The sequence below is a fragment of the Pagrus pagrus genome, assembly GCF_965226575.1.
Source record: "Pagrus pagrus genome assembly, chromosome: 18".
Lineage (NCBI taxonomy): Eukaryota > Metazoa > Chordata > Actinopteri > Spariformes > Sparidae > Pagrus > Pagrus pagrus.
The window spans coordinates 5,115,808-5,140,413 of record NC_140202.1 but is presented as its reverse complement, the minus strand read 5'-3'; the positions used below and the strand labels follow the sequence as shown (position 1 = coordinate 5,140,413).

The window sequence follows — 24,606 nt, the reverse complement described above, 5'->3', positions numbered from 1 at the left end:
GCTTGTTGACACAATGTGTGATAAGATCTGGGGTGAAACTGCCAGTTCAGCGATGGTGGAGAGGGGTGGGATGGTCACATCCTGGTCCGACTCATTGCTGAGGATGACTGGGATCCTCTTGTGGGATTGGCTTGGGAGCATAACCAAAGAGTTCTTAACACACAGCCCACCTGGCAGTGGTGAGGCTGCATGCTCCACAAGCACCAGTTGACCAGGAGACAGCATGCTGGCGTGGATGGAGCCATCTATGAGGGTGGTGTGACCAGCAGGGATGAGGATGGGAGACTTGCTGGCTAACCTCACGACTCCATCGCTGCCCACCTGTTGTTGCTGGTGGCGGATCTGCAGCAGTTTGAGCACTGCTTTATAGCCATGGCCAGTCGGCTGGAAGTTGGCATATTCACTCCCCCTGTACTGATTATATAACGGCTCCAGGGTGTTCATGCCGATTAACACTGGGGACTGATGGGCTCCTACGTCAGGAACAACAAGCGCCAGTGTGGAGACATCCAAATCAACTCCCAGGAACTCACTGGGGAATGTAACCACCATCTCCACATATCCTAGATAAGGAACTGCTTGTCCTGCGACTCCTTCAACTTGCAGTAACTCACACAAGGATTTCACAGGTTGGTCCGCAAAATGCTGGTTATAGAACGACACCGGGATCGTAGTGACTTGCGATCCCGTATCCAGCAGACAATCAAATTCTACACCAGCGATTTTGATGTTGGCTGTGCAGCGGGATCCGACCAAGCCTTTGGGCAATCTAGCTGGAACAAGAGGGGTGGTCTGGGTTACTTCATGACATTCAACATGATTTCTTTGGTTGGGACATTGTGGGTCCACAACAGGCCCCTCACCCCACTTACGGCCAGGTGTGGGCTTGAAAGCAGCGGCTTGACTGGAGCTTGAGCTTGACTGGGCAGCAGTGAGGGTTGCAAGCTGCTTCTGTATATCGGCTAGTTGTTGAGCGAGTTGCTGCGTGATGTTAGTGAGTGCAGCAATCTCTCCTTTCTCTGCACCGTCGGTGTAGGCATACTGCGCGTGGGTTGCAGCTCTGGGTCGTGATAAGCCGAGATGTTGCTTCATGCGGATGGCTTTTGCAGCTTCACGATCTTCCTCAGTTCGCAGAAGGAGCAGAAATTCAGCAAACGATGGGGGATTATGTTTCCGTTGCTTCAATTGGAGTTCTGTAATGAGAGAGTTGTCCCAACAGCCACGACAGAACTGAGTCAGTAGGTGTCGACCAAAGTCTTTGTTTAACACTCCGCCTCGTTTCATAGCTTGATTCAGCGCCACCTGCAGACGCTGCAGATAATGGGACGGCTTCTCTCCAGCATCCTGGAATGTGTCCATGAATTTGGCATATAGCTCCTCGCCATCCTGTACCGTGCCATATGCTGAGTCAAGTGTCTGTAGATACACTGCTGGTGGAGTGTCGGGTCTCAAGTGCTTAACCATATCAGCAGCAGGTGGTAGCAAGCTGTCGAAGATCTTACGTGAGCGCTGTAGGTCGGACACTGCAGGATCTTGTAACAGCAGCTCAACTCCGGAACGCCATGTGTCGTAGTCTGACTCGGTTTGAGGTCTGGCCGATCTTCCAGAGAAGGCTCTGAGACGCTGTGTGGGATGCATAGCGCTGTCGTCATTCTTGACAATATGCTCGACCACATAGCGTTGAACTTCGGGTGGATTGAGGTTGGCGTGTGACATGGCTGGCAAAGAGGGTCTTGAGGCGTATTGGGCTGGGGGGCCCGGCTGAACCTTTGGCCGTGGTTCAGTGCTCTGCTCTGGAGCAGCAGGACCCACTGGAGGACCAGAGATGGCAGCAGAGAGCAGTGGTGGAGTCTGCAGACTGACTGTGGCAACAGCCGGTGGCTTTCCATCCTCCTCCGAAGGAGACCCCTCATCAGTGGCAGTGGGATTGAGCTGGGAGACTGACTGACCAAGCAGAGACATCACCCCGTTAAGGACAACCGCAAAATCTTGGCCGGTCAACTTTGCGACTTTTTGTAATTCAGAAAGATAGTTCTTAGTTTGCGACTTCCCTACCTCGTCCGCACAGACTGTAGATAGGTCAAAGATCTTATAAGTAACATCACCGCCGTTACACTCATATACATATGGCAAGATTGGACGCAACGCAGCTAATGCCGCGCCCGAATTATATTCAACCACAATCGAATGGTGAAAAGCAGAACTGGGTTCATCAATACGTCCGAAATTTGAAACAGAACCATACTGTTGTAAAAACTCGATTACCTCATCATCTGTTTCAGTTTTTGTCGCTTCCTTTATCAAAACTGAATTTGGAATCTTAATGCCACGTTTCTCGAATATGTCCATTTCTACACAAATATATGAATACCAAAAAAAATATTCAGGTCCTTCTCCACTCCTGGCTAGCTCGCCACTTTATGTAACAAGCACGCTACCCTATTTAAGTTTAGGTTAGGTACTAACAGTTAGCAACAACACGACTATCAATTGGGCTAAGTTCAGAAGACCCAGGTTGACTCTTGGAGTGGAGAAGAAGACACTGAAGGCAGATTTAGACTTAGCACACCATATTTTATAATTTGTGAACCATAGACATTAAATATTAGCAGTGAGAAAAATAGAAATACAAATGGCCATTCATAGAAAATGCTATATACAGTTCAGTTCATCTTTCTCATTTAAATGACGTTGCAGCGCACAGTTCCACCATTGCCCAAAAAGGGAGAGTTCGACTTCGCCTGTACAGGCGAGGCACACGCTCAGTGCAACGGGCCCATATTTGAATATCCAGTGGGAAGGGGGAAAAGTCCGTGTTGGGGGGTGAGGGTGTGTAGTGTGTGTATGGGCCGTGTGTGTGGCAAGAGTTAGGAAGAGGAGCGGCTGCACAATGGAGCCTCCTACCAGCCGACAGTGAGCAGTGGAGGTTCAGTAGGTTCAGTAGGTTCCTTCCCGGCGCAGTCTTCAGGCTTCGCGCCCAGGCTAGGCTCTAGCTCGCCATCAACCCTGGCCTATATAGAAACAGGACCAATTAGACATCTAGTGTGCACACAATCATCTCAAATAATACAGACTGTATTAAATAAATAGCAATATAATACATATATATATATACAAACACACATACACATATATATATATATATATATGCATATGTATATACACATACACATATATACACACATATCCCAGTACTGTACAATATAATCTTAACACATAATTCAATGTGAATAAATAACAATATTTGTCATATTAAAATATTCACGACAGAAATCTCAATATCACAAACCACAAGCATCCAGGACCAAAGTGCATAGCAGTACCAGTGACCACCTGGACTGCATGGAAATACACTGGAAGCAAATCATCAACAACAAAAGAATAGCTCTTAAGTAGTTAGCGTTTCATGTGGCAAGACATATTCAAAGGACGTGGCATATGAAACACTATTAAACCGCACCAAACAATACACAGGTAGCGGCTAGGCTAAGCTACATGAATAGCATTAGCTCAACTCACCAAATTCCGAGATTTAAATCGGCAACAGCTCGGCATTCAGACGCTCAACGGCTCCGGTAGTCGGCTCCTATATTTCGAAAGTGATCACATAAGTTTCGGCGTGTTTGATGTTACATTAATCGAGCAATGCTACAACGTACCTGCAGCAAACATTTCCCCAGCGGCTCCTCTCGCTACCGCCGCAGCAAGCCACACTGGCTATGTTACCGGTGTTTCCGGATGCGCTCTGTCATGTGACGGCGTAACGGCGTGACGTGATGACGTGCAGCCTCACGTCATAATATATGTTTTAAAAGGACAAGGGAATAAATTAATAAGGGTTTTTTCACCCGGGTTACACTAACTCAAAATTGTGGTCACAACATTAGCTGACATTTCATGTCATCTTACAGAAGTGTTGGCGGTGTTACTACACTGTGGTACTAACACTCATGGCCCGTCTCTGCTCCAGGACGGCAGTAGGTGAGCAGGCTGGTTTGACAGTAGGGACAGAGAGAGAGCGGAGCCGGCTGACAGGCTGCGGCTCGGTCCGCTGTGCAGTTAGTTTGCTGCCTGCCTCTCTACTCAGTTCTCTACTGTCTGCTGGTCTCAGTAAATGACTGTGTGTTGAGACAGTGGTGATTTAATAAGTTAACGTTAAACTATAACATGATTATTATCTGCGCGGGTGAAGCAATGTGTGCGTGTGTGAAGGTAGGCTACAGTTATTACGCTCTCACTTTATCTAATCTCTAATGCATCAATCAGCCGTAATATAGGCCTATATTGTGCACATTGATGACGATATGTTCAATGATGTAATGGTTAGGTGTCCTCCCGTATTTTAGCCAAGTCGCTACCGGAACTTAAAAAAAAACAAAACAAACCAAAAAAAACATCGCTCGTCGCGGTGGAGCAGCTGACATGTGGTTGGGTCACAGTCTCACATTGCACCTTCATTAATAGAAACTTCCACCTCAAAGCTCTCTGTTCTCAGACTGTCCTGTCCCTGAACATCACACAGGGACAACATAGAGCTGCTTGTGTGACAGGTTATTGAGTTTTATTAACGTTTACATCAGGCTGAGTTCAATAAATCACTATATGCTACTGCGATTTAAGTATTAAAATAATAAGATGTAATTCATATCAGATTTAATATCATCATAATAGTGTAGTGGCAGGAAAGACCAATTCACTTGTATCAAATATTGTGTTGGTCAGAAGTTACTGCTTGTCTGTTGATTTAAAAAAGTTGAAATATTTCCATATTAGCCTGTCAGTGACACAAAAAGCACTTTCAGTGGACATACCTTGACGGTGGGCCCAAGTTGAAAAATGCCAAATTACCCTAAAAGGAGTAAACCTTTGATGTGCAATCAACAGAAAATGTTCTGGATATGGAAGAGGATAGCTGCCTGTATGTTTACTGTACTTCTTATGTCAATTACATCTTGTAATGTTTCATGCAATTCTTTGTTTCAGACATCTGACATCACTGCACATCGACAAACTGCAGCATTAAAGGGCCTTCCCTTGTATCTCCGTGACAGTCAGGAGAAGCTCTTCAGGAACTGTCTTGTGAGTGGTTATAAATAGAAATTGTAAATATGTTGTTATACTGTATTTATAGTGCTGTATTTAACGTTGACTTTCACCATTACCTCTCTTACCTCCGTGTTCCCTTCATCTTTCCCGATGTCCAGAGTGTCTTCAATAGTTCTACTGTCCTGGCTATGACTTGATGAAGCCTAATTGATGTCAGTTGATGTGTGTATGGGGGTTCAATTTTTGGTTGTGGGGTATGGGATGGAAATATTTAATATGTCAAACTCATAATTAATTCTATTTGGAAAAAAATGTTTATCCAATAATTTGGAGTTATTTTAGAGTAATAGCTTATTCTGATTCACAGTATTTTAATCTAATGTCTTGCAATCCATGTGTTGGTCTTTTCCTGTCTGTCAACACAAGGACACTGACCCAGAAGAGGAGCAGATGAAGGGCCTCATTGTGGGTATCCTCACTGTGTTGGAGGATGATAACAACGCAGCTCCTCAAAGTGTTGTGAGTGTTGCTGTTGTTGTGGAAGAAAAGATTTTCCTTCAAGATCTCCCTGACCTGCCAACTGCTTTTGCTTACCTCTTTGGACTGATCTATGCTTTAAACCTGAAGTACCCAAAAGATCTCAGGTACACATTTGAAACTGTTCAGAAGGTTGTCATGGAACTTGGTACAGACCCCTCTGCAAGGGTCAGATCCCTCAAAAACAAACTCCTTCAGTGAATCCACAAGTTAACTGATGATGTTGGATCTGAAATGTTGACCTCTAAAAGTTCCCTTCTGTCCAGCCAACACCATGTTAATTTACTCTTGCTGTTACTCACTCTCAACTCTTATGTACCTCGATCTCCATCTCTCTTACATTTATTTTGCACTTTTATTGGGTTTTTCTTAAACATGTTACATGTTAAATACCCTGAGTCTGTGTGAAGCATCATTAGACCATCGTCGAATTAGCCATCTAGGAAAGCAAACTACCAATAACCTGACCTGAGATCACAGTAACACTTAAACAGTGGACACACATAAATTGAACACATATGCATTACATCAATCAGAGTTTAAAGTCCTGTGCTTAGCCATGCTGTGCTATGCTATCTAAGCCCAGTTCAACGTTACCAGTCTTTGAAGAAAAGGTGCTGGTGGTTGCAGGAGAACGTTGGGATTCCAATGTTGAATGCTGTTCTTGCTGTGCAAGGCCTGATGAAAGTCGGCAGAGGAGGAAACGGTTCGCCCCTTTCCTTTGCAGGGATAGCAGCTCAGTCCTAACTTGCTTGTTGTTCCTCAGATTGTGAAGTTAGCTGGCAAGCTTTGCATCACAGCTGCTGGTGCTAACTGATCAGGAATACTGGCAGGACCTTGTGTCGCTGCAGTGAGGAGAAGTTGTTTGGGCCTGCTGCAAATGAAGCTTGCAGCTCTCCGCAGCTGTTAGGCCCAGAAGAAGAGATCTCGAGGGCAGGCAGCCCCGTGGGGGGGAGATGGAGAGGAGCCCTTGAGGATAAGAGAGGCTTGAGGAGAAGAGAAGCTTGAGGAGAAGAGAGAGAACAAGAGAAAGCGCTGGAGTTTTGACTCTGATCAGAGGGGGGTCTGTCAACCCTGACCAATAGTATCTCTAAGCTGAATTTTGCACCTAGGTGTGAAGAATTGGGAATTCTGGGACACTGAGTTCAGTTCAGAGTCCATTTTGAAATCCACAGTGAATGACTTCATCTGTGGGTCCCAACACAGAAGAAGAAGGAGGACCTTCATAAAGATTATGAACGGCTCCAAGTAGCCCATTTCATCAATGAGGAGAAGTTTCAAACTGGCCTCCAGGTGGAGAAGGACAAGAACAAGCTTCTTCAAAAAGAACTGGATCAGATCAGTGTCTCCCACAATGAGATCAGACTCAGGTATGAAACTGATGTCATTAAAGTCAGACAGCAGGTTGACACCCTTCAGCATGACCTTGTGAAGGAAATGCAGCAGAAGACAACTGTTGAAAAACAGCATGCAGAGCTGCAAATGGCACATGTACTCAGCCAGGACAACTTCACAGCCAAGCTCCAGGTGGAGGACCAGAAGAAAAAGCTTCTCCACGAAGAACTGGACAAGATCAGCGAAAGGTATAGAGCTGATGTCAACACTGTCAGACAGCATGCTGAGTCTCTTCAACATTAGCTTCAGAAGGAAGTCCAGCAAAGAAACCTCCTTCAGCAAGAACATGAGGAGCTGAAAAAGGCCCAAACATCCAGCCACGAGAAGTTGACTGCCGAGCTCCAAGTGGAGAAGCAGAAGAACAACCTTCTCCAAGACAAACTGGACAAGATCAGCGCTTCACAACAAGAGACAAAGGTATGAAACTGAAGTCATCACTGTGAGACAGCAGGCTGATACTCTGCAGCAGGAGCTTGTCTCACTCCGTCACAGTGTCGAAAGGCTTGCAGATGATTACCAACTTGAGGGCTGAACAGGACGACCTCCATCACAGGATGCACAGAATCGACCAACTGCAGCAAAACATCTTGGAGAAGGAGGGATGTTATGAGAGACATCTGGAGCTGAAAACTCCGCTTGACCTTCAGATCTCTCTCAACCTTGAGCTCTCCACAGAGCTTAAGGCCTTGAAAGACCCTGAAGTCCCTGAAGCGAAGCCGTGCGATCAACAGGATTCCATCCCTACTCCACCGGTCCCCGAACTTCTGGAGGTGACTCAATTTCCCGAGGAGAAGCCGTGCGAGCAGCTGTCCATCCAGCTGTGTGTGTGTGTGTGTGTGTGTGTGTGTGTGTGTGTGTGTGTGTGTGTGTGTGTGTGTGTGTGTGCGTGCGTGCGTGCGTGCATGTGTGTGTGTGCATTACAGTCCTATCATTTGTTTCTGTCTGAATGAGGCCTGATGGTCAGTGTTGCTAACATAAGCAATAATGGCTCCGACTGTAACAGGCTCCCGTCTGTATCCAAAGGACACTGATGATAATCCTCACAGTGTTTCACTGTCTCTCCAGCATTAACTCCAGTGCACACACAGGTTTCAGACGTGGAACCTGCTAATGTGTGTGCAACCTGTAAACCTGGCAACCTCACAGTGACCACATTCAACAAGCACCGTTCCCTGCTGATGTTCACCAGGAAGGTTTCAGCATGTCACCTCTTCTTTATACACATTTCCATTTCCCTACAGATTTAGCAAACAAGATAGAACTTGTTAATTATTGAACTTTAGCTGTCTTAAAGCTAGGCTAACGAGGTCCTGACTCAAGGTCTGTATTTAACACACAGACACGAAATGAGTATTGATCTTCTCATCTCACTTAGACAGAGAGTTAAACATTTTAATTTGAACAATAACTTCTCAAAATGTTGAACTAGTCCTTTATGTCCTGCTTCTAACAGGACTCCAGATGACGCACCACACATTGCTTCAGCCATGTGACAGTGCATGTCAGTCCCATTAGGTGTTAAAGCTACATCATGTTTTAATCATATCAATTTGAGCTGCAGATCAGAAATGCCAAGATCAATAGACACAGCAGGGGATACAGCGGTGAGCCCACTGACATGTCATTCCACTCAAATTGCATCAGCGCTCTCCGGCTGATAGAGTCTAATTCCCCCTCTGCTGTAAGAGGAGATATAATCAAGACAAGTGGTGGCAGTGAAATTAGAATATAATTCATGCATATGAGAGTTGTTCCCAGCCTTCCTGCCTGTCAGATTGCATACACCTTAACACTGCTGCTGTGAATAAATAAGAGAGGAGCCTCTCTAACGGCCTTGACTGCAATCACCGACTTGTCTTGTGAGTGTCACAGATGACTCAGAGCTTAATACAGGCAGAGAGAACACAAAGAGACTCACTCTTTCATCAGCACCAGTTTCTGATCATTCCTTTCAGAAAGTCAAATCACCTGTGAGCTGTGTGTCAGCAGCATATGTCTGGTGCTTCAGTTGATATCTGTGTAGTTGGTATATTAGATTATTATATCAAACTGTCAGGAGACAATTTTGCTTTTCATCGCTTTTATCATTTGGTTATGGCTTATTGACTTATAGATAACCAGTTAGCTTAGGCTGTATTTAAAAATACCCCAGAAATGACATCACATTAAGCAAAAATACCAGTGTAGTCAGTGATGGTCCTGCTGGTGTGTTTGTTCTATTTCATATTGTTATTGTCTTAAAATTTTTCAATACCAACACCCCACACACACTCACACACACACACACACACACACACACACACACACACACACACACACACACACACACACACTGCCGTCTTCTTAAAGGAACCATTGCACTTTTTAACACATGTATTTATCATTTTTATTTATAGTTTAAATTTATTTTAGTGTTTGATGCGGACGGTTGGTTTTCCTCCTCCTGTTAGTCATCATCAACAGGACAAGCTGTAACTACAGTCGAGGATGTATCAAGCTGAGGAAACTAGCTTTGCTTTGGTCTGATGAATAAGTAATCAGGTGAGGGAATATGTGGAAGAAAATGTAAATATCAGCTCCTCTCTTTAAACAGCTGATATATCTTAATGCTGTGTGTAGAGGAAGAGCCATGAATACTGTATGGAGGGTGTGTTCATCTCCACTGCTATCAGCTATGGATTGAATTACATCTCAGACAGAGAACAGTAAATATATCGATGGTGTGTGTGTGTGTGTGTATGTGTGTGTGTGACACCTCACATATTTACCAGTAGGCAGATTAGAGTTCTTGTGAGTACCATGGAGCTTTAATGGATTCATTTCCTCTCTCTCCGCCTGTTCCTCGCCCTCCCTCCTTCCCCGTCTCCGTCCCTCTCATGTCTTTCTCACATTCACCTTTAAGTCATCCAACAATGACAAAAGCTCCACAATTGGTCCAATTAAACATCTGCATCATTTATCAGAATCATCAGTCTGTAGTTTTTGACGAAAAAAAATCAAAACTCAATGAAGACAGTCTTCCACACACTTCTTCACGGAGGCGTGACTGTTATTTGATTCATATTCATGCCTGTCTGCCACAGGCAAATATTTTTTTCAATCCATTGCTGTGAAACTTTATAGTTTACAGTCACTTTCTGTACAAAAGCTCTTGAGACCTGTGAGGTAAAGCTCAGAGAACTGATCTCTGGGCAGATCATAACAGCCTCATTACTCTGACTTTTCTCTGTGAGGCAGAACCTGCCTGTTACATGTGGTGTCACAGTGTTTCTCACAGCTCGGGACGATGATGATGTGTTCTCAGTAAATCTGCCCCTGCTTCACTTCTTCCTTCTGATGTTTAGTGTGTTTGTCTCAGCTGCCTACTGTTGATTCTCTTTGGCATTCACATAATTCAGTGTGTTTACACTGCAGCTCCACTTTATTTAACAAGCCACGGCACCCTCTGTTAAACTGTTTTACATGTTAATGACATGATATCATTTTGTCTGGCAGATTATAAATCCACTCATGTAAAGGGGACACGTTTTCATTCACAATGTATCTTCAACAAAGAAGAAAGAAAAAACTGGAGCCATCTGTACAGTTTATATGCTACAAAGCAGTTTTTGCTTTCTTTTTGGCTGTTCTTCTTTGAGTTAGCTGCTAACTGCTTTTAATATCCCCCAGTGGTGGGTCACACTTCACAGCCCTGTTCTGTCCTGCAGGCTGGCGGGTCGGTGCTGTCTCTACAGCAGGGTGCAGGGTGAGAGTCGGAACAACTACGCCCCGTCTGCCTCCGTACCTTACATACAGGACAGTGAGGCAGACAGTCCCACCTGGAACAGGTTGTGTAAAAGAGGAGGCCGACTAAATACATCCAGTATTACATACAATACACTGTATAGGACTGATACACCTTCCTTCATAACCACCATCATTCATCATCATAGACCATCTGCAGCACGTTCAAGACCACACCCATCTGCTGACAATCATACCTAATTCAAGTCACCCTACAACCTCTGTCACCTCCTGCTTCTGGCTGTAACCCTGTAAATATCGGTCTTTTAAATATCAGATCCCTAAACAACAGATCCTTTTTATGCCACGATTTTATAACTTTTAATAATCTAGACTTTTTTATCCTTACAGAAACATGGCTGTCTCAGGGAGATTTTAGTCCTCTTATCGTAGCAACCCCCTCTAATTTTACACACCTCCACCAACCTCGGCTGTCAGGCAGGGGAGGGGGGGGTTGCTGTCATTTACAGAAAAGATTTTAAATGCACGCCTATTTTACAAAATAGTTTTACTTCTTTTTGTTGTGAACCTCAGTGAAGGTTGTGAGTGCAACCCAGGTAGTCCAGCAAGGCTCCTCCCTTAGCTCCTCCCCCTGCCAAGGTGCAGTATAAAAAGCCTCAGCTGGCTCAGTTCAGCCTCTTCTAAAGGAAACTGTAGATGTCAACAGAAGTCTATCAAAGGCAGAGGGTAAAAGTATAATGTGGCAGGAAACCATTCTAAAATGGCAACAGCTCTGGGAGCAAGAAAACAAAGAAAGGCACCTATTCTCAACAGCTAGTAGGGTAACTGACTCAGTTAACGTTGGTAAAAGAGGAGGGAGTAGACGTAAAGAAGAGGTTATTATTTCTAGAATGAGAATTGGTCACACATTTCTGAACAGCACATTTTAGGGAAACAGTGAATTTTGTGTTCCTGCCAACAACCTGAGACAGTACAACATGTTTTGATGTTTTGCAGAAAATACGACCGCCAAAGACAAGAACTTTTCAGAGAATTGCGAGAAATTGGATTAAAAGAAGTATCACTGAAAAGTATTTTGGAAGTGGGGTCAAGCAGGAGGGGAAAAAACTGTTTTTTCAGATTCTTAAGACACTGGGCTGTATAATAGAGTTTAGAGCACTAAGGGGCTAGTCCCATAGGTGGCAGCAATGCAACTTTTGGATGCCGGCTGCCGTAAAACCACAAAGAAGAAGAAGAAGTTCTGCCTCTTGCTGGTCCCTGGTGGTGGTTGCCTGCTGAAGGTGGTGAGTAGGGTCCCCGTTTTTGTTTCTGGTTGATTTAAAGTTGGTTTTCCCCTCCACGAGCATGCCGAACGTTTTAGGCTTACCTGCTGCTGTTCTGTTTTGCTTTTCTTTTTGTTAGGTTTGCTTACTTTAAGTACATTTCTGTCTGACACCTTACTTTGAGTGTGTATGTTTTGAGATATTGTTTAATTATCAATTGGGTTGTTGGTTTTGTTAACTTTTTGTTCTGCTTTGCCTTTGTTTTTGTTAGGAAGTTTTCTTTTTGTTTCTTTCTTTGATTTCCAGTGCGGCCTGGGTGTCACCAGGTGGGAGGCTAGGCACCATGGTGAGAACTTCACTCCTGTTGCATGCAAGTAGGCACTGGGGCACTTTTAGTGCATGTTTTGTTTGTAGTTTCTGCAGTAGGGAGATTCATAGTTATTTTAGCTGCTTTGAACCGGTTTCACTGCCCTTATTAACTAAACTCATATCACAAATGAAACCAACTACTTTTATCCCTACCAAGAGGTTATTGACACTGTTGGACCCAGTATTTTATTGATTATTAACAGCTCCCTAAAAAGTGGCATTTTCCCACTCTCCTCTAAACATGCTGTGGTCTAACCGCTTTTAAAGAAACCAAACCTTGACCCTTTGGGCCCTTAACAATTTTAGGCCAATTTCTAAGCTTCCGTTTTTATCCAAAGTTTTAGAGAAAGTAGTTTCTACTCAACTTTTAGCTTTTATGTCTCACAGCAATATTTTTGAGAAGTTCCAGTCTGGTTTTAGAGCTCTGCTTAAAGACACCATTTCATGCATGATGTGAAATGGTATCTCAGATACCTTTTGTCAGCCATAAAGCTAAATGTTAAAACCACTGTATGTATAACACACACTGATATTTCCTGTGCAGTGCAGTGACTACGTTCCAGAAAGCTTTAAAAACTGTGTTTATCATGTTAGACAAAAACTTAAATGGGGGGGGGGGGGGTTTGTGGTGACACTGAACTAATTAACAAGATTAACTTCTCAGCTGTCAAAAAGACTGTCAGGGAAGGAGGGAGAAACAGCGTAAGGCAACTTGACTACTCTGACTTGACTATACTCACCATGGTCTAGATTGGACGCATATTTTAGCCCGAGGGCCCGATCAGACAGATACCATACTGCCTTATTTTTTGTTAAAGCATAGTTTTATAAAAAGAGCAGTGCAGTCCTTTTGTAAAATCGGTGCTGGGCAACCATCAAATCACTTGACCCTCAGAAAGAGAAGAAATCACAGTAAGTACAATCAGCTGTCCGGGAGCTTCGGCTGGACAGTCACTTAAAGACTTATTATTATAGATATTTTAGATTGAGTCAGAGACACTTAGAGCAGAAAAGCACCTGATGTCATTTTCAGAGTTGAATTATTCAAATCAATGCGATCAGAGCGCTAAAATGCGAAGAAATACTTACTGCCTAATGGAAACAACAGGAAGAAAAGGGTTCAGTGCATTCTGTCTGATCGCACCATACTCAAAAGTAGGACTGCAGTGCCTGGAGTGGACCCTGGCCTGCACATAGAGAGAACACGAGACATGAGAGCCAGCAGGGTTTGGTACACTCAGACAAAGCTGCTTCAACCAGTACATCCTGTATGTATACAATAACATTACTATATATTGTCTTGGCAGCCGGTGATGTGCAGCACTATGCAGTTTTGTACGACCACCACACAGAGGCAGAGGCACTACTACATGTCAAACACACACTACTGAAGTGTCTGTGACCTTTAGAGAAAACCATGCTCATGCACTTGGGCTAAAGAGAGTGCTGGGAAAATGAAAGGCCATTCAGTATTATGTGGCCCAGGTTCCATCAAACTGAATGGAAGTGCAGTACAAAAGAATTGAATTCCCTTTTCTCAGATGAGCCATGATGGCTTCTTTAATTTGAAAAGCAGAGAAGCAATTACTTTAGATTCAGCACAGTGGTGCATGCCTGGTGCTGTCAGCCTATAGGCGCTGCTGAAGTCCAACCTGCCAAGACCAGCCCGTCTCTCTCTGAACACTGCGGATGATGCCTCAAACCAACTACTAACTGAACTACAATACTAATTAATATCTTCCACATGGTGTAAGCAAATCCTGTACATATCTAGTTCTCTTCTTCTGATGTGAGTTTAGATGGAAATTTGTTGTCAGTGTATTTAATAGGTGCTCATCTCACAACACTGAACCACACTACACAATTAAATCATGGCTTCCTGCTGCTCACTTCTTTAACCCTTTTGGTCAGATTTTTTTTTTCTTGACCAGGTGAACAGTCCAAGATAGAAAGGGCTTCAGCTCAAAACAAATAGGTGTTGTCACATTCAGTATGCTTCATCTATGTTTACTATGATTGCAATGATAAATAGAGTTGTTGAAAAAAATCTTACAGCCGCACTAATCAATATTTTTCTTTGACAAAAGATGAAAGATGTCACTCACAATAGGGCTTCTAACACAGCACTTAGCCCAGGACTCAAAGCATTGTTAAAGCCAACAAGCACTGAAGGCGATAATTGATGTGCCTCAACTGAAGCACGTCATTTAATGTTCCTATGGCAAACTGCAGGCATCAGATTTTAAAATGCCAACACCACAGAATTAGCAGAATTTTGGAGAAAAGTTGCTATTTAGCTAGTTTATCTATCTATATTTTCTCTATAGTGACCTCCGTGTACGCCAGGATCCCCCAACACATACACACATGTGGAACCTCAGTCTTACAGAACTAGGATAAGTATTTACAACAGCTGAATTTGGTCATTACTGAAGAGAGATTTCACAGCTGTGTGTCCTCACAGGACACAGCAGCATCTCTCCCTCTGTGTCCCTCTTGATTTCTCTCATGTTTTTTCTCCTTTCAGCTCTGTCCAAACACTGCAGCTGCAGAAGAGCAGATATGGTCAGTAGGTCCTCATTCGACGCTCCATCGAAACAACAAGGCAGAACGAATCAAAGAACAAGGTAGTTTGATGCATCTTATAATGAGTGTTTGCCCATTTAAAACATCAGACGCTTTCAGTCCGTTTGGCCCTTGTGAACGTTATTAGTCCCAGGCTGAGAAAGCTTTCACACTGACAGAGTCCTTGAGAGGCTTGCTGGCCCTGCTCTGGAGTTTGTGGGGTTAGCCCCCTAAAAATTGGCCCAACAGGGGGCTGAAAGGAGCAGGTATGAAATATGGCTCCAATAAACAGAGCAGTCAAACATCATTGTAGAATGTTGACATTAGCTCCATGTTCAAATGGGCATTTAATCCAAGGCTAGTGACTCGTATGGTCCTGGGCTAATGTTAACCCTGGGCTTACAATATGTAGTGTGAAAAGCCTGAATGACAAAACCCACAGAACAATTTTCAATTGTGCAGCTCTACTCTGGAACGTTTTAGCATCGTTTAGCACATTGTATTGGTTTTACGACCCATATCTTCAATGTTCAGTTCAACAAAAAGCTCATTCATTAAACCCAATCCAGTCCACATGTGGCTGAATAGGTTTGGTACAGGACTCTCACCTTAAAGACTGGAGTTTGAGTCCTGTTTGTACAGACAGTTAGCAGAAGTTAGCTGGTAGCTGTTGAACACAATGGTTGGTGAGTTAATGGAGTAAATCAGAGAGGGAATATTGGGCTTCAGGTGGAAACATGACCCCAAATTAATTCTAATGTTAGGCAAAATAAAATAAAATAGGCAACTACTTTGTAGCTTGTAGTGAAATGTTGCCCCAAAGTGGCCAAAAAAGCTTAAATACACAGCAAGCATTACAGATTGCTCATTACAGCATGAGCTTTGTGTCACCAAAATTATTATCCATCTATAATATACAGCCTGGGGTGTATTTTCATCAAAGCTCAGCTATAAATAAAATTGTATGGAAGCTACATTATATTTTCTGTCCTTTTTAACTGATCTGAAGCCAGTGGAATTCATAAATCTCACAGCTTTGGCATTAATATTGCTATGAATAAGTCCAGTATCTAGAATTCAGTAGCTGTACTTCCTGCGAGCCACTGTGCCTTTTTTTCCTTGCTTAATTTCAGATTAATTCAATATGCCACTTTAATAAAGTCCTCACCCATCTTGCATCCGAAGGTGTAAAACACTGTGATTTATTCACCACTCTGCTGTACTGCCAACATTTAATAGCTTGTGGGTTAATTGTTAAGGCGTACTGAGGGTCCCTGGGAAAGGATCAATCATACACAGCTGTAATAATGACGTTCTAATGGTTCATTGAGGCTGCCTTCGTGCCCTGCAGAGTCCGCCTTTATTCACACATCATGCCCAACAACTTTTTATGTCCTTCTTCCAGATGAAGGGCATATCAACTTCTGCAGCTCAGAGCCTGTGTTATAAATCAGGAAATTTAACATGGAAGGCTTCAGAAGTTCAGAGTGCAGAATCACTCAACTTGGATACACTTGTAGGCATTGGGTTCAGGGAGGGTGTAGTGTGTAGGGGGGCCTCCACTGCAATCGTATGGTGCTGTGTGTTTTTCTATGTATTATTAATGGTCTGGGGTGCTAGTTTGTTATTCATGGGAAGTGAGCCCCGAGGAGTGTGCAGGGGAGTGAGTGCTGGTGGGAGGCAGAGAATGATAGTGTAAGGTAGCAGAGAGCATTTGTAAAACCAGTCAACCAAGGACGGCAAGAAACTTTATAGTCTCTGAAGATTTTCAAAATGAGAGAGATGAGATTTGTTTTTCTATGTGTGGAGCCTGCAGAAAAAGTAAGCAGGCTTTAGAAGCTGATACTGCAAACTGTACTTATTCTCACATGTGCTTTAACAAGGTTACATATTCGACATGGCATGCAAATATGCAGCTATAAAACCCACAACTCAAACACGTGTACCTGTCTGTGCAGCCCACCCTCACTTTCAGCCGGGTTTGTATACTCAGGAGATTTGTCTGAGTCCACAGCAATACTGGGCCTGAATGGATGCGGTGGGAGAAATGCCAGTGGTGCATCAGGTGTGACTGAGCAGACAGAGCTAAGAGCTCACAGTTTCTGTCTTATTCAAACACACACACACACACACACACACACACACACACACACACACAGCAATGGAGTAAATGAGCTGCTAGTCCCAAAATGGTACAGTCCTAAACTGAAGCCTGGACAGTTCAGATATAGTTTTAGCAGAACTCCACACATGACACCATTCAGTCAGTCAGTGTGTTACCTGCACTAGATACCATCAGCTCTACCAAGCAACACGTAGCACCGTCAGGGAAGCAGTACATTGTGCAGCTAAACGACACCGACAGCAGCGTATTACAGCCACCTAAAAGAAAGCACACCTAAAAATATATATATCTGTTTGCTTTGATTGAATTGATAGCTTCCCTGCTCTGCCACTGTCAGTGTAGGTACCAGAACAGGAGGATCCTGCTCTCTGCATCTGGAGCAGACAGGACCACCTCTACATGGAGTTCTCTGTCCTGATTGGAGGAAGTGGGCAGGGATACCAGAAAATGTCTTTACTTTTATACTACATGAGCAGGGGAATGAGAGACACGGGTCACTGACCAAACACTGTGTAACAGTGATTAGAGCTACTTAACACTCATTTTAAAAAGAAATTAATGTCAACAGCAACTTTAAGTGTTATTCTGTCAAATATGTTATGATAACTGGACATTAACCTTCACAATAATCCTCTTATAAGCGTGTTACAATTTAGACTTGTTATTAAAACTTTCAGTAAGAGATATTACACTTATTATTATTATTATATGACACTTATTACACTTAAATGCTTTTGTAACAGTGTCATGAAAAACTTTCTTGACATGAATGATTGGGCTTTGTCATAAGATGTCATTAAATGTTATACAGTAAGGACAGGTTAACAGTTTGATCCCACTCACCAGAGCCCTGCAAACCAGCCTGCAGAAGTGTTTTGGACACTCTGCAGCTAGGCTGTGGCTGCAGTCATCTTATCAAAGTCTAAGACCTCCTGGACTGACGGAGAAGATGTAACAGAGGCTGGTGAGGTCAAATTCTGTCAAAAGTTCACATGATCACGTGTGTGTGTGTGTGTGTGTGTGTGTGTGTGTGTGTGTGTGTGTGTGTGTGTGTTGATATAGTATGTGTGCACACATGTATAATGCTAGGGCATTAACGTCTCAGTCATGGCAATCCTAAAAGGTACTTATTGATGAGCTCCCCAAAATATCAAGTGTCTTCATGTGTGATTAAGCAGATTTAAGTGTGTGTGTTCAGGAATATTCACTGAAATTGAAGTAACAGAATTTGCTAAAGCACCAAAATTGTGTTGTGTACTTGCAGTTACAGCCTGAACACACGTTAACAACATCTTGCAAAGACGGAGCATGAGAGTGAGCATCAGCAAAGACAGTCATCTGACGATTTCTTCTCCAGAAAGTCACAGTTGAGCTTGGCAGTTATCTTGCTCCTCCACGCTGCTGCATGTGAATGGTTTTGTAGCTGTGCTGGTTTACTCTTAACATCCAATCAAAGCCAGATAGACTCTGTTAATTTTGAAAATCATCTTGTGCTGAAACTGAAAAAAAGGTTCAGAAAGTGGACTGTGCCAGATATCCTTGCATGTCCAAGGTTTTTAGGCTCTTGCCTGGCTGTTTGTTTGCACCGGGGGAAGTTTGTACTGTTTTATGCAGGTTCAAAAACATTTTCAGTATTGTCAGTCAAACAAGTCATTTCATTGGGGTTGTGTCGCTAAAATAGAATTATCCAGTTTTTATACAGCCGCGTCTTTCACAATGTAAGCTCATGAGAAAAAGTCTTTTTAGGCCCATGTGATTACACAGTGTGCTCACTATTTAAGTTGGCTCCAAAGCCTGGCGCTCTTCCTGGGGGCCTGGGTCCACTCGCTGTGCTCCTGACTTGCTGACCAATCACATTCTCTCTTTCTGACTGTGTGGCAGCTCTAAAGAGTGTGTGATTGGTCCTTGTCTGAAGTGTATCTTGCCATGTCTCTGAGCGAAGTACAAAAATTCATATTGGGCAGTCTGATCCAAGACAGGTGTTATATTGTTTGTGTGTTTTTATGTTTTTACAGTCCAGTGATGTACAAGATTCCCACTGGGATACATCGATAATTCATGATATACATTCCTTGTAGTTTCTGTTTGACTGCATGTACATCTCACTCATTTTCCTCTTGCATGAGGCTAAACTTGCCCATATCACTTGACTAATTAGCATTCAAAGCTGTTTGCAAATGTTAAATTGCATCATTTATCTTACATCTCCACGCATCCCTGTGGTAGAACCTAAAGATCTGAGGTCAGCAGCCTGAGTCCTGGTTATGAGAAGGAAAAGCCACGTTTGGACCTGACTGGCTAATTACAGAATGTTGATGAAGGGCTCCAGAGATTGAGATGCCTTGTTAGACAGATAATTTCTTATAATATCTCCCTGAGGGACAGGAGTGAAGGAAAGGATGAAAGAATCCCTTTTTGATGAAATTTGTCTGCACAGCCTGCAACTGAAGAATAATATACATTATAACTGTACCACTGCATCAGTTGATCTGTTGTTGTTTGGCAATGAGCAAGGTCAAAATTTGAGATGTTGAAACAAAAATGTCTTGCAAAAAGTTCTTTAAGGTTGATTATGGCGAAGTCATTGGGTCATCAGTACACTTCAATTATGTTAATGATTAGTTAACTTAAAGTTATTTTAGCTATTTTGTACATGCTTGATTAGTTCACTGAAAGTTGACCTTAGAGTCTCTTGCAAATACACAAGCAACATACAGTACATTAATATACTGTTATTGTAGTAATAATACACCATTAATATATTGTTATTGTAGTATTGGTATGCTCAGATAAACTTCTGGTTTATTTCAATTATTAAAAAAAGGACACTGAAGTTAATTATAAATATATTTTATTATGACTTTGCTGTACTACTTTGTTCATTACATAAGATTACAGTATTAATATTGCACACAGTTTACAATCGATAATAAAGATATAGTTAATTAAATTGCCATGGTTGGTTCCTTCCCAGTTTCCACAGGAAGGGGAGGCGAGATGGAGTAGCCTGAAGTAAAAAAAAAGCCTGCACAGAAAATTAAAACACATCTGAGCTTGAAGCAATAATAATAATAATAATAATAATAATAATAATAATAATTAAAATAATAATACTTTTATATAGTGCCTTTCAAGAGAACCAAGGACGCTTTGAATTAGGGCAGGCACAGAAAAAGAATGACACTGCCCCCTTATTGTGGGAATTAGGAAAAGAAACTTTGGTTTCTGTACTCTTCTATTCTATTTTTTAGAACATAATATCCATTATTTTTTAAATAACGCATGTGCTGTAATGTCTTAACAACTGCTCATGCAGTTTTAATACAGTGTAGAATCAATCTTTACATCTGTGGATAAATCTATAGAAAAATCAAGTCATGGCTTTATCACTTTTTAAATTGATAATAAAAAATAAACTAAAATGATCCAGCAGTGCTGCATCAAAATGACGTCCCTTCCTGAAAATAAACCAGCATTACACAGTAAAACTGAGTTGATAATCTGACATTGACACAAACCTTCTGATACTATCTTTTCTCTCCCTCTGCCTCACACAACCAAACATGCAGATGTTTCGTACATGCAGCTGTACAGCACCCACAAAACACACTTCATAAACATTCAACATTCACCCATCCACTAATGAGCACAAACTAAAATCCACAGCACTGCTGCAGTGTTGGATCCAAGCTAATTGTCTCCCTGCACAAAATCCTAAACCTACACAAGTCAGCCATGAAGAGGTCTGTGAGAGCTCGTATCATAAATCAGATGAAGTGGGACGCATTATGTCCCTTGGCTTTGGCCCTAAATGAACTGTACCGGCATTTACCTCAAAGAAACAAATGTCTTGTAATAAGTAAGACCAATGACATTACTCCTCCTAGTTTCCTTCATGCTCTATTGGAGCGCACTGCATGCTGTCGGTGCAGCTCGGTCTGGCTGTTCCTTGAACTATCCACCTGCAGGTAATTATCTCATTTCTGCATATCCAACATATCGTCATATTTCTCATCAAGGGAATAGTCCATTAAACTGTCCCCTTTATTTCCCCTCCTGGAATGACAGCATTTTCTTTTGTGATTCTGCTAATATAAATCAATGGGAGTGTCTCATACAATAGGTTTCACTTGAGGGATCACTGTACTGGCTTCCATTATCATGAGGGCTGACTGATAAGGGATGAAAGGCATCAGTCTGCTGTTATAGTCCTGGCTTGGCTTACAGTTGATCTATGTACTAAGAGATTAAAGGAGGTATAAAAGAAAAGTTAGTAGTTGATCGCTGGGCCCTCTGTCCATACTGTGTTGATTTCACCAACATTTGTTTTCTGAAAGCTCACAGATTCGTAAGAAATGGAGCAGTGCCACTGGAAATCATGGAGGTGATGTAGCCAAAAGTTCATGCAAGACTAGAATCCGACAAAGAAGTTTGAATAATGGTGAACCTTCGAAAGTAGTGGAAGTGACGTTCGTCACATCTGAATGTCTTTAGCGGCCTCAAGGATCGCAGCTGTCTACAACACTGTCACTGCTTTTGCCTCTTTCTTAGCTGGTGCATTATCATGACCTTCTCCACCGCTGTCATGTTTGTTGTTGTCAGAAACTATTGACTCTAAGCTGCCCTCTACTGAATATATCTCCTCTCCTTGAATCATAAAAGATCCAAGATCTCCTACAGCATGCTTTGTGAACATGGTGCTTTGAGGTTAATAATTAGATCAGCATCCAATGACTGTGTCAAGGTACAGAGAGTATGTTTGTGAGGCAGAAACAAGTTTTATGTCATGTGGAACCAGCTTTGGAGCGCTAGCTCTGGATTATGAACCATGTAATTATGTCCACAGGGAAGGAATCCTGCGCTGATTAAAAGGAATAGAATATGAGTTGCTCCTATGCCAGATGCAGCTCTGAACAATTCTACTCTACTGAAATGTATACCAAGACCTTGGAAAACATCAGCAAACCCTCAGACCCTCACAACCCTTTGTGTTGTTCAGTCTGCATACACTTCACGTGATTTACTGCAGGTAATAAACGGATCTTAAATTTTGCTGAATCACAAAGGATCCAAGCAGCATCTTAATAATTAATCCACTTAAGTGGGGCACAATCTTTATCAGCAGCTGTGAGAAACCTCCTCCACCGCCTCCCCACCACTTATTGTCTTTACATTTCAACTCTAATGATCCTGAACACTTTGTTAAGTCTGAATGCTTACTAAGGTGGAATGGATCGCTGATGAATAATAATGCTGGGGCATAATTTGGTCCTGCTTTGTTCAAATAAATGTTAGAGGGAGGCAGGTCATTAAGGAAATGAGTGTGAAGGCCCTCTGATGCCAACCATGTAGGCAAAGAAATATTAATTGCAGGGGCTGCTAATAATTTCAATGCAGTGGGATGATTACAGCCTGTCCTGATCTGAAAAACCTCCATTTTCACCTTATTTTTAAACACGGAAAATAAAAATCTGCTCAGCTTCCTGTTTTTGTGCAGCACTTACGCTCTCTCATTTCCCTCACTGGAGCTAACTAGTTTGTTTGACAGTGTCACTAAAAAACTGACATGGCAGGTCATCCCACACCCTCAAACTTTCACCGAGTGGGAGGATGACAGGAAACTGTGGCCCGAAATTACATTTGAGGACATTTAGAATTATTTTGTGTTGTCTCTCAGCGTGGATGGGTCCATTTTTTTTTAAAATATTTTTTTGTATTGTGACACCAAGGTATGTTATACATTTAAAGTATGCAACTCTTCTCTTTACACTTTGTTTAAGGTGCAGTTTGCTGTGTTGTCCTGTACAGTGGAGCAATGCCACTGGACTCAGGGACGCAGCGTAATTTAGTCCCAAAAAGGTTGAACCTTATAACTTTCAAGTGCCACAAAGCTGACATCTGTGAGACATCTCTGCCAATTTCTTCCTCTCCATCACCACCCCCTGCCTACAGCAGCTCACATGAAGCACTGAAGAAGAGCTTGGAAGTGGCCAGCGGGCAGCTTTCTGGACAACTGCATCTCTGCTGAACCACACCAAACACCAGCAGCCCCTTCACAGCTTCAGTAGCCTCATGGTGAACATGTCACTGACATGCAGTGTTAGAAATGCACTTCATCTGATGATATGTATGTGTGTTTCATCATATTTTATTAGGAAGCCTCCCTGTTATCAAACTGGCTCCTGTTTAATTATGCTTGCTGTTAAAGCACACTCAACATTTCCTCTCGGTTCACCTGATGTCCTGATCAGTTTAGAATAATGTACTTTTCAACAGCACCAATTCCATCAGTACATCAACAAAGTAAAATCATATCCACCACTGTGCTTCGACCACAGGTTTGGACTTGGCCTCCACACATGGGTCACATGCTCTTGATCCTGATTCAGGTCCAGATAGGCCTACAGATCACGTTAATGCCAGGTTAACCATTAGAAGAAAGATAAGGTGGTCATTAAAAACATTACATTTCATGTTGAAGACCATGAAAGTCATAGAAAATAAAATGACAACCAGGCCAGTAGTTGAGATACCATTCAGTATAACAAGACATACAGCATATATCACCAAAGTATCAACATCAGTGTCTTAAGGGCCCGTTGTCAGGAGTGTAAAATGAACGACAGGTAGTACTTTTTCATACAGACTAGTGGCAAAAGACATAGATGCATAGACGCTAGGTGGAAAGAGAGCTGAAGCCAGAAGGAGGGACAGAAAAAGACAAATGAGAGGTAGAGTTTATGATGCCAAGTTCCACTTCATCATACAGGAAGTGTCCACAGCTCACAGGTGAAGCCCCAGTGAATCATTCTCTACTTTGGAGATGAGAGAGTAGTCTGGAGAAGGATGGCCTATTTTCAAAGACCACATACCATTCAACTGCATTTTGTGTGGAGATTATGGGACCAATTACTTTACTGCAATGACTTACTAGGGTCAGTTATGGAGAATATAAGACACGTATGTTGTCTCACCTGACCTGCCAACACATCCTGATGAATGCAGCTTCACACTTTGAAAATGAAAAGTGGTCTCCTGCTGATATTTAAGTTAACCAAAGTGCTCAATAGTTCATTTTCATGTTATGCATTTGTAACAGCTTTGCTTTCTCTGCAGGCTGATGAGGCTCAACATGGACTCCAGGATCACTGCAACTTCAACAGGTGCACCATTTAGTCCCGACGGGCTGCATCTCCACCTGGTACCATATGACAGCTGCACTGCCCTCAACCATAACCACACAGTCAAAATAATGATGAGTTGTGTTTGTGTCCTGCTCTGTGGACTTCGCAGTTAATGAAGTCCATTAAAGTGTGTGACATAATGATTGTGACTCCCAGAATGAAACATCATGTCCATTGCGGCGTATCAGAGACAGACATAGCAGACCTTGTCGTACACTGGCACTTGGTTAGGTTTAAGAAAACATTGTTGTTTCATTATAATAACTATGACGTAGTGTACCTAAGCTATGTCAGTAACTTTGGTTACATAAAGTATATGACGTCACTTTACTATTTATTAAGTTAAATAACTCACCGTTGACTTTTGGTTTCACACCGG

The 24,606-nt window shown here is 42.6% G+C and overlaps 2 long non-coding RNA genes across 2 annotated transcripts; one reads left to right on the top strand and one right to left on the bottom strand.

Moving 5' to 3' along the window:
- Positions 1 to 2,802: 2,802 nt before the first annotated feature.
- On the bottom strand, positions 2,803 to 3,737 carry LOC311273749. The gene is made up of 3 exons (XR_014624694.1): positions 3,660 to 3,737; positions 3,520 to 3,586; positions 2,803 to 3,011 (listed from the first exon to the last, which is right to left on the bottom strand). It is a non-coding gene; the product is annotated as an uncharacterized lncRNA (long non-coding RNA).
- Positions 3,738 to 3,864: 127 nt separating this feature from the next.
- Positions 3,865 to 24,370, top strand: LOC311274529. Its single transcript, XR_014624768.1, has 3 exons — positions 3,865 to 5,690; positions 14,881 to 14,980; positions 24,160 to 24,370. It is a non-coding gene; the product is annotated as an uncharacterized lncRNA (long non-coding RNA).
- The last annotated feature ends 236 nt before the right edge of the window (positions 24,371 to 24,606 follow it).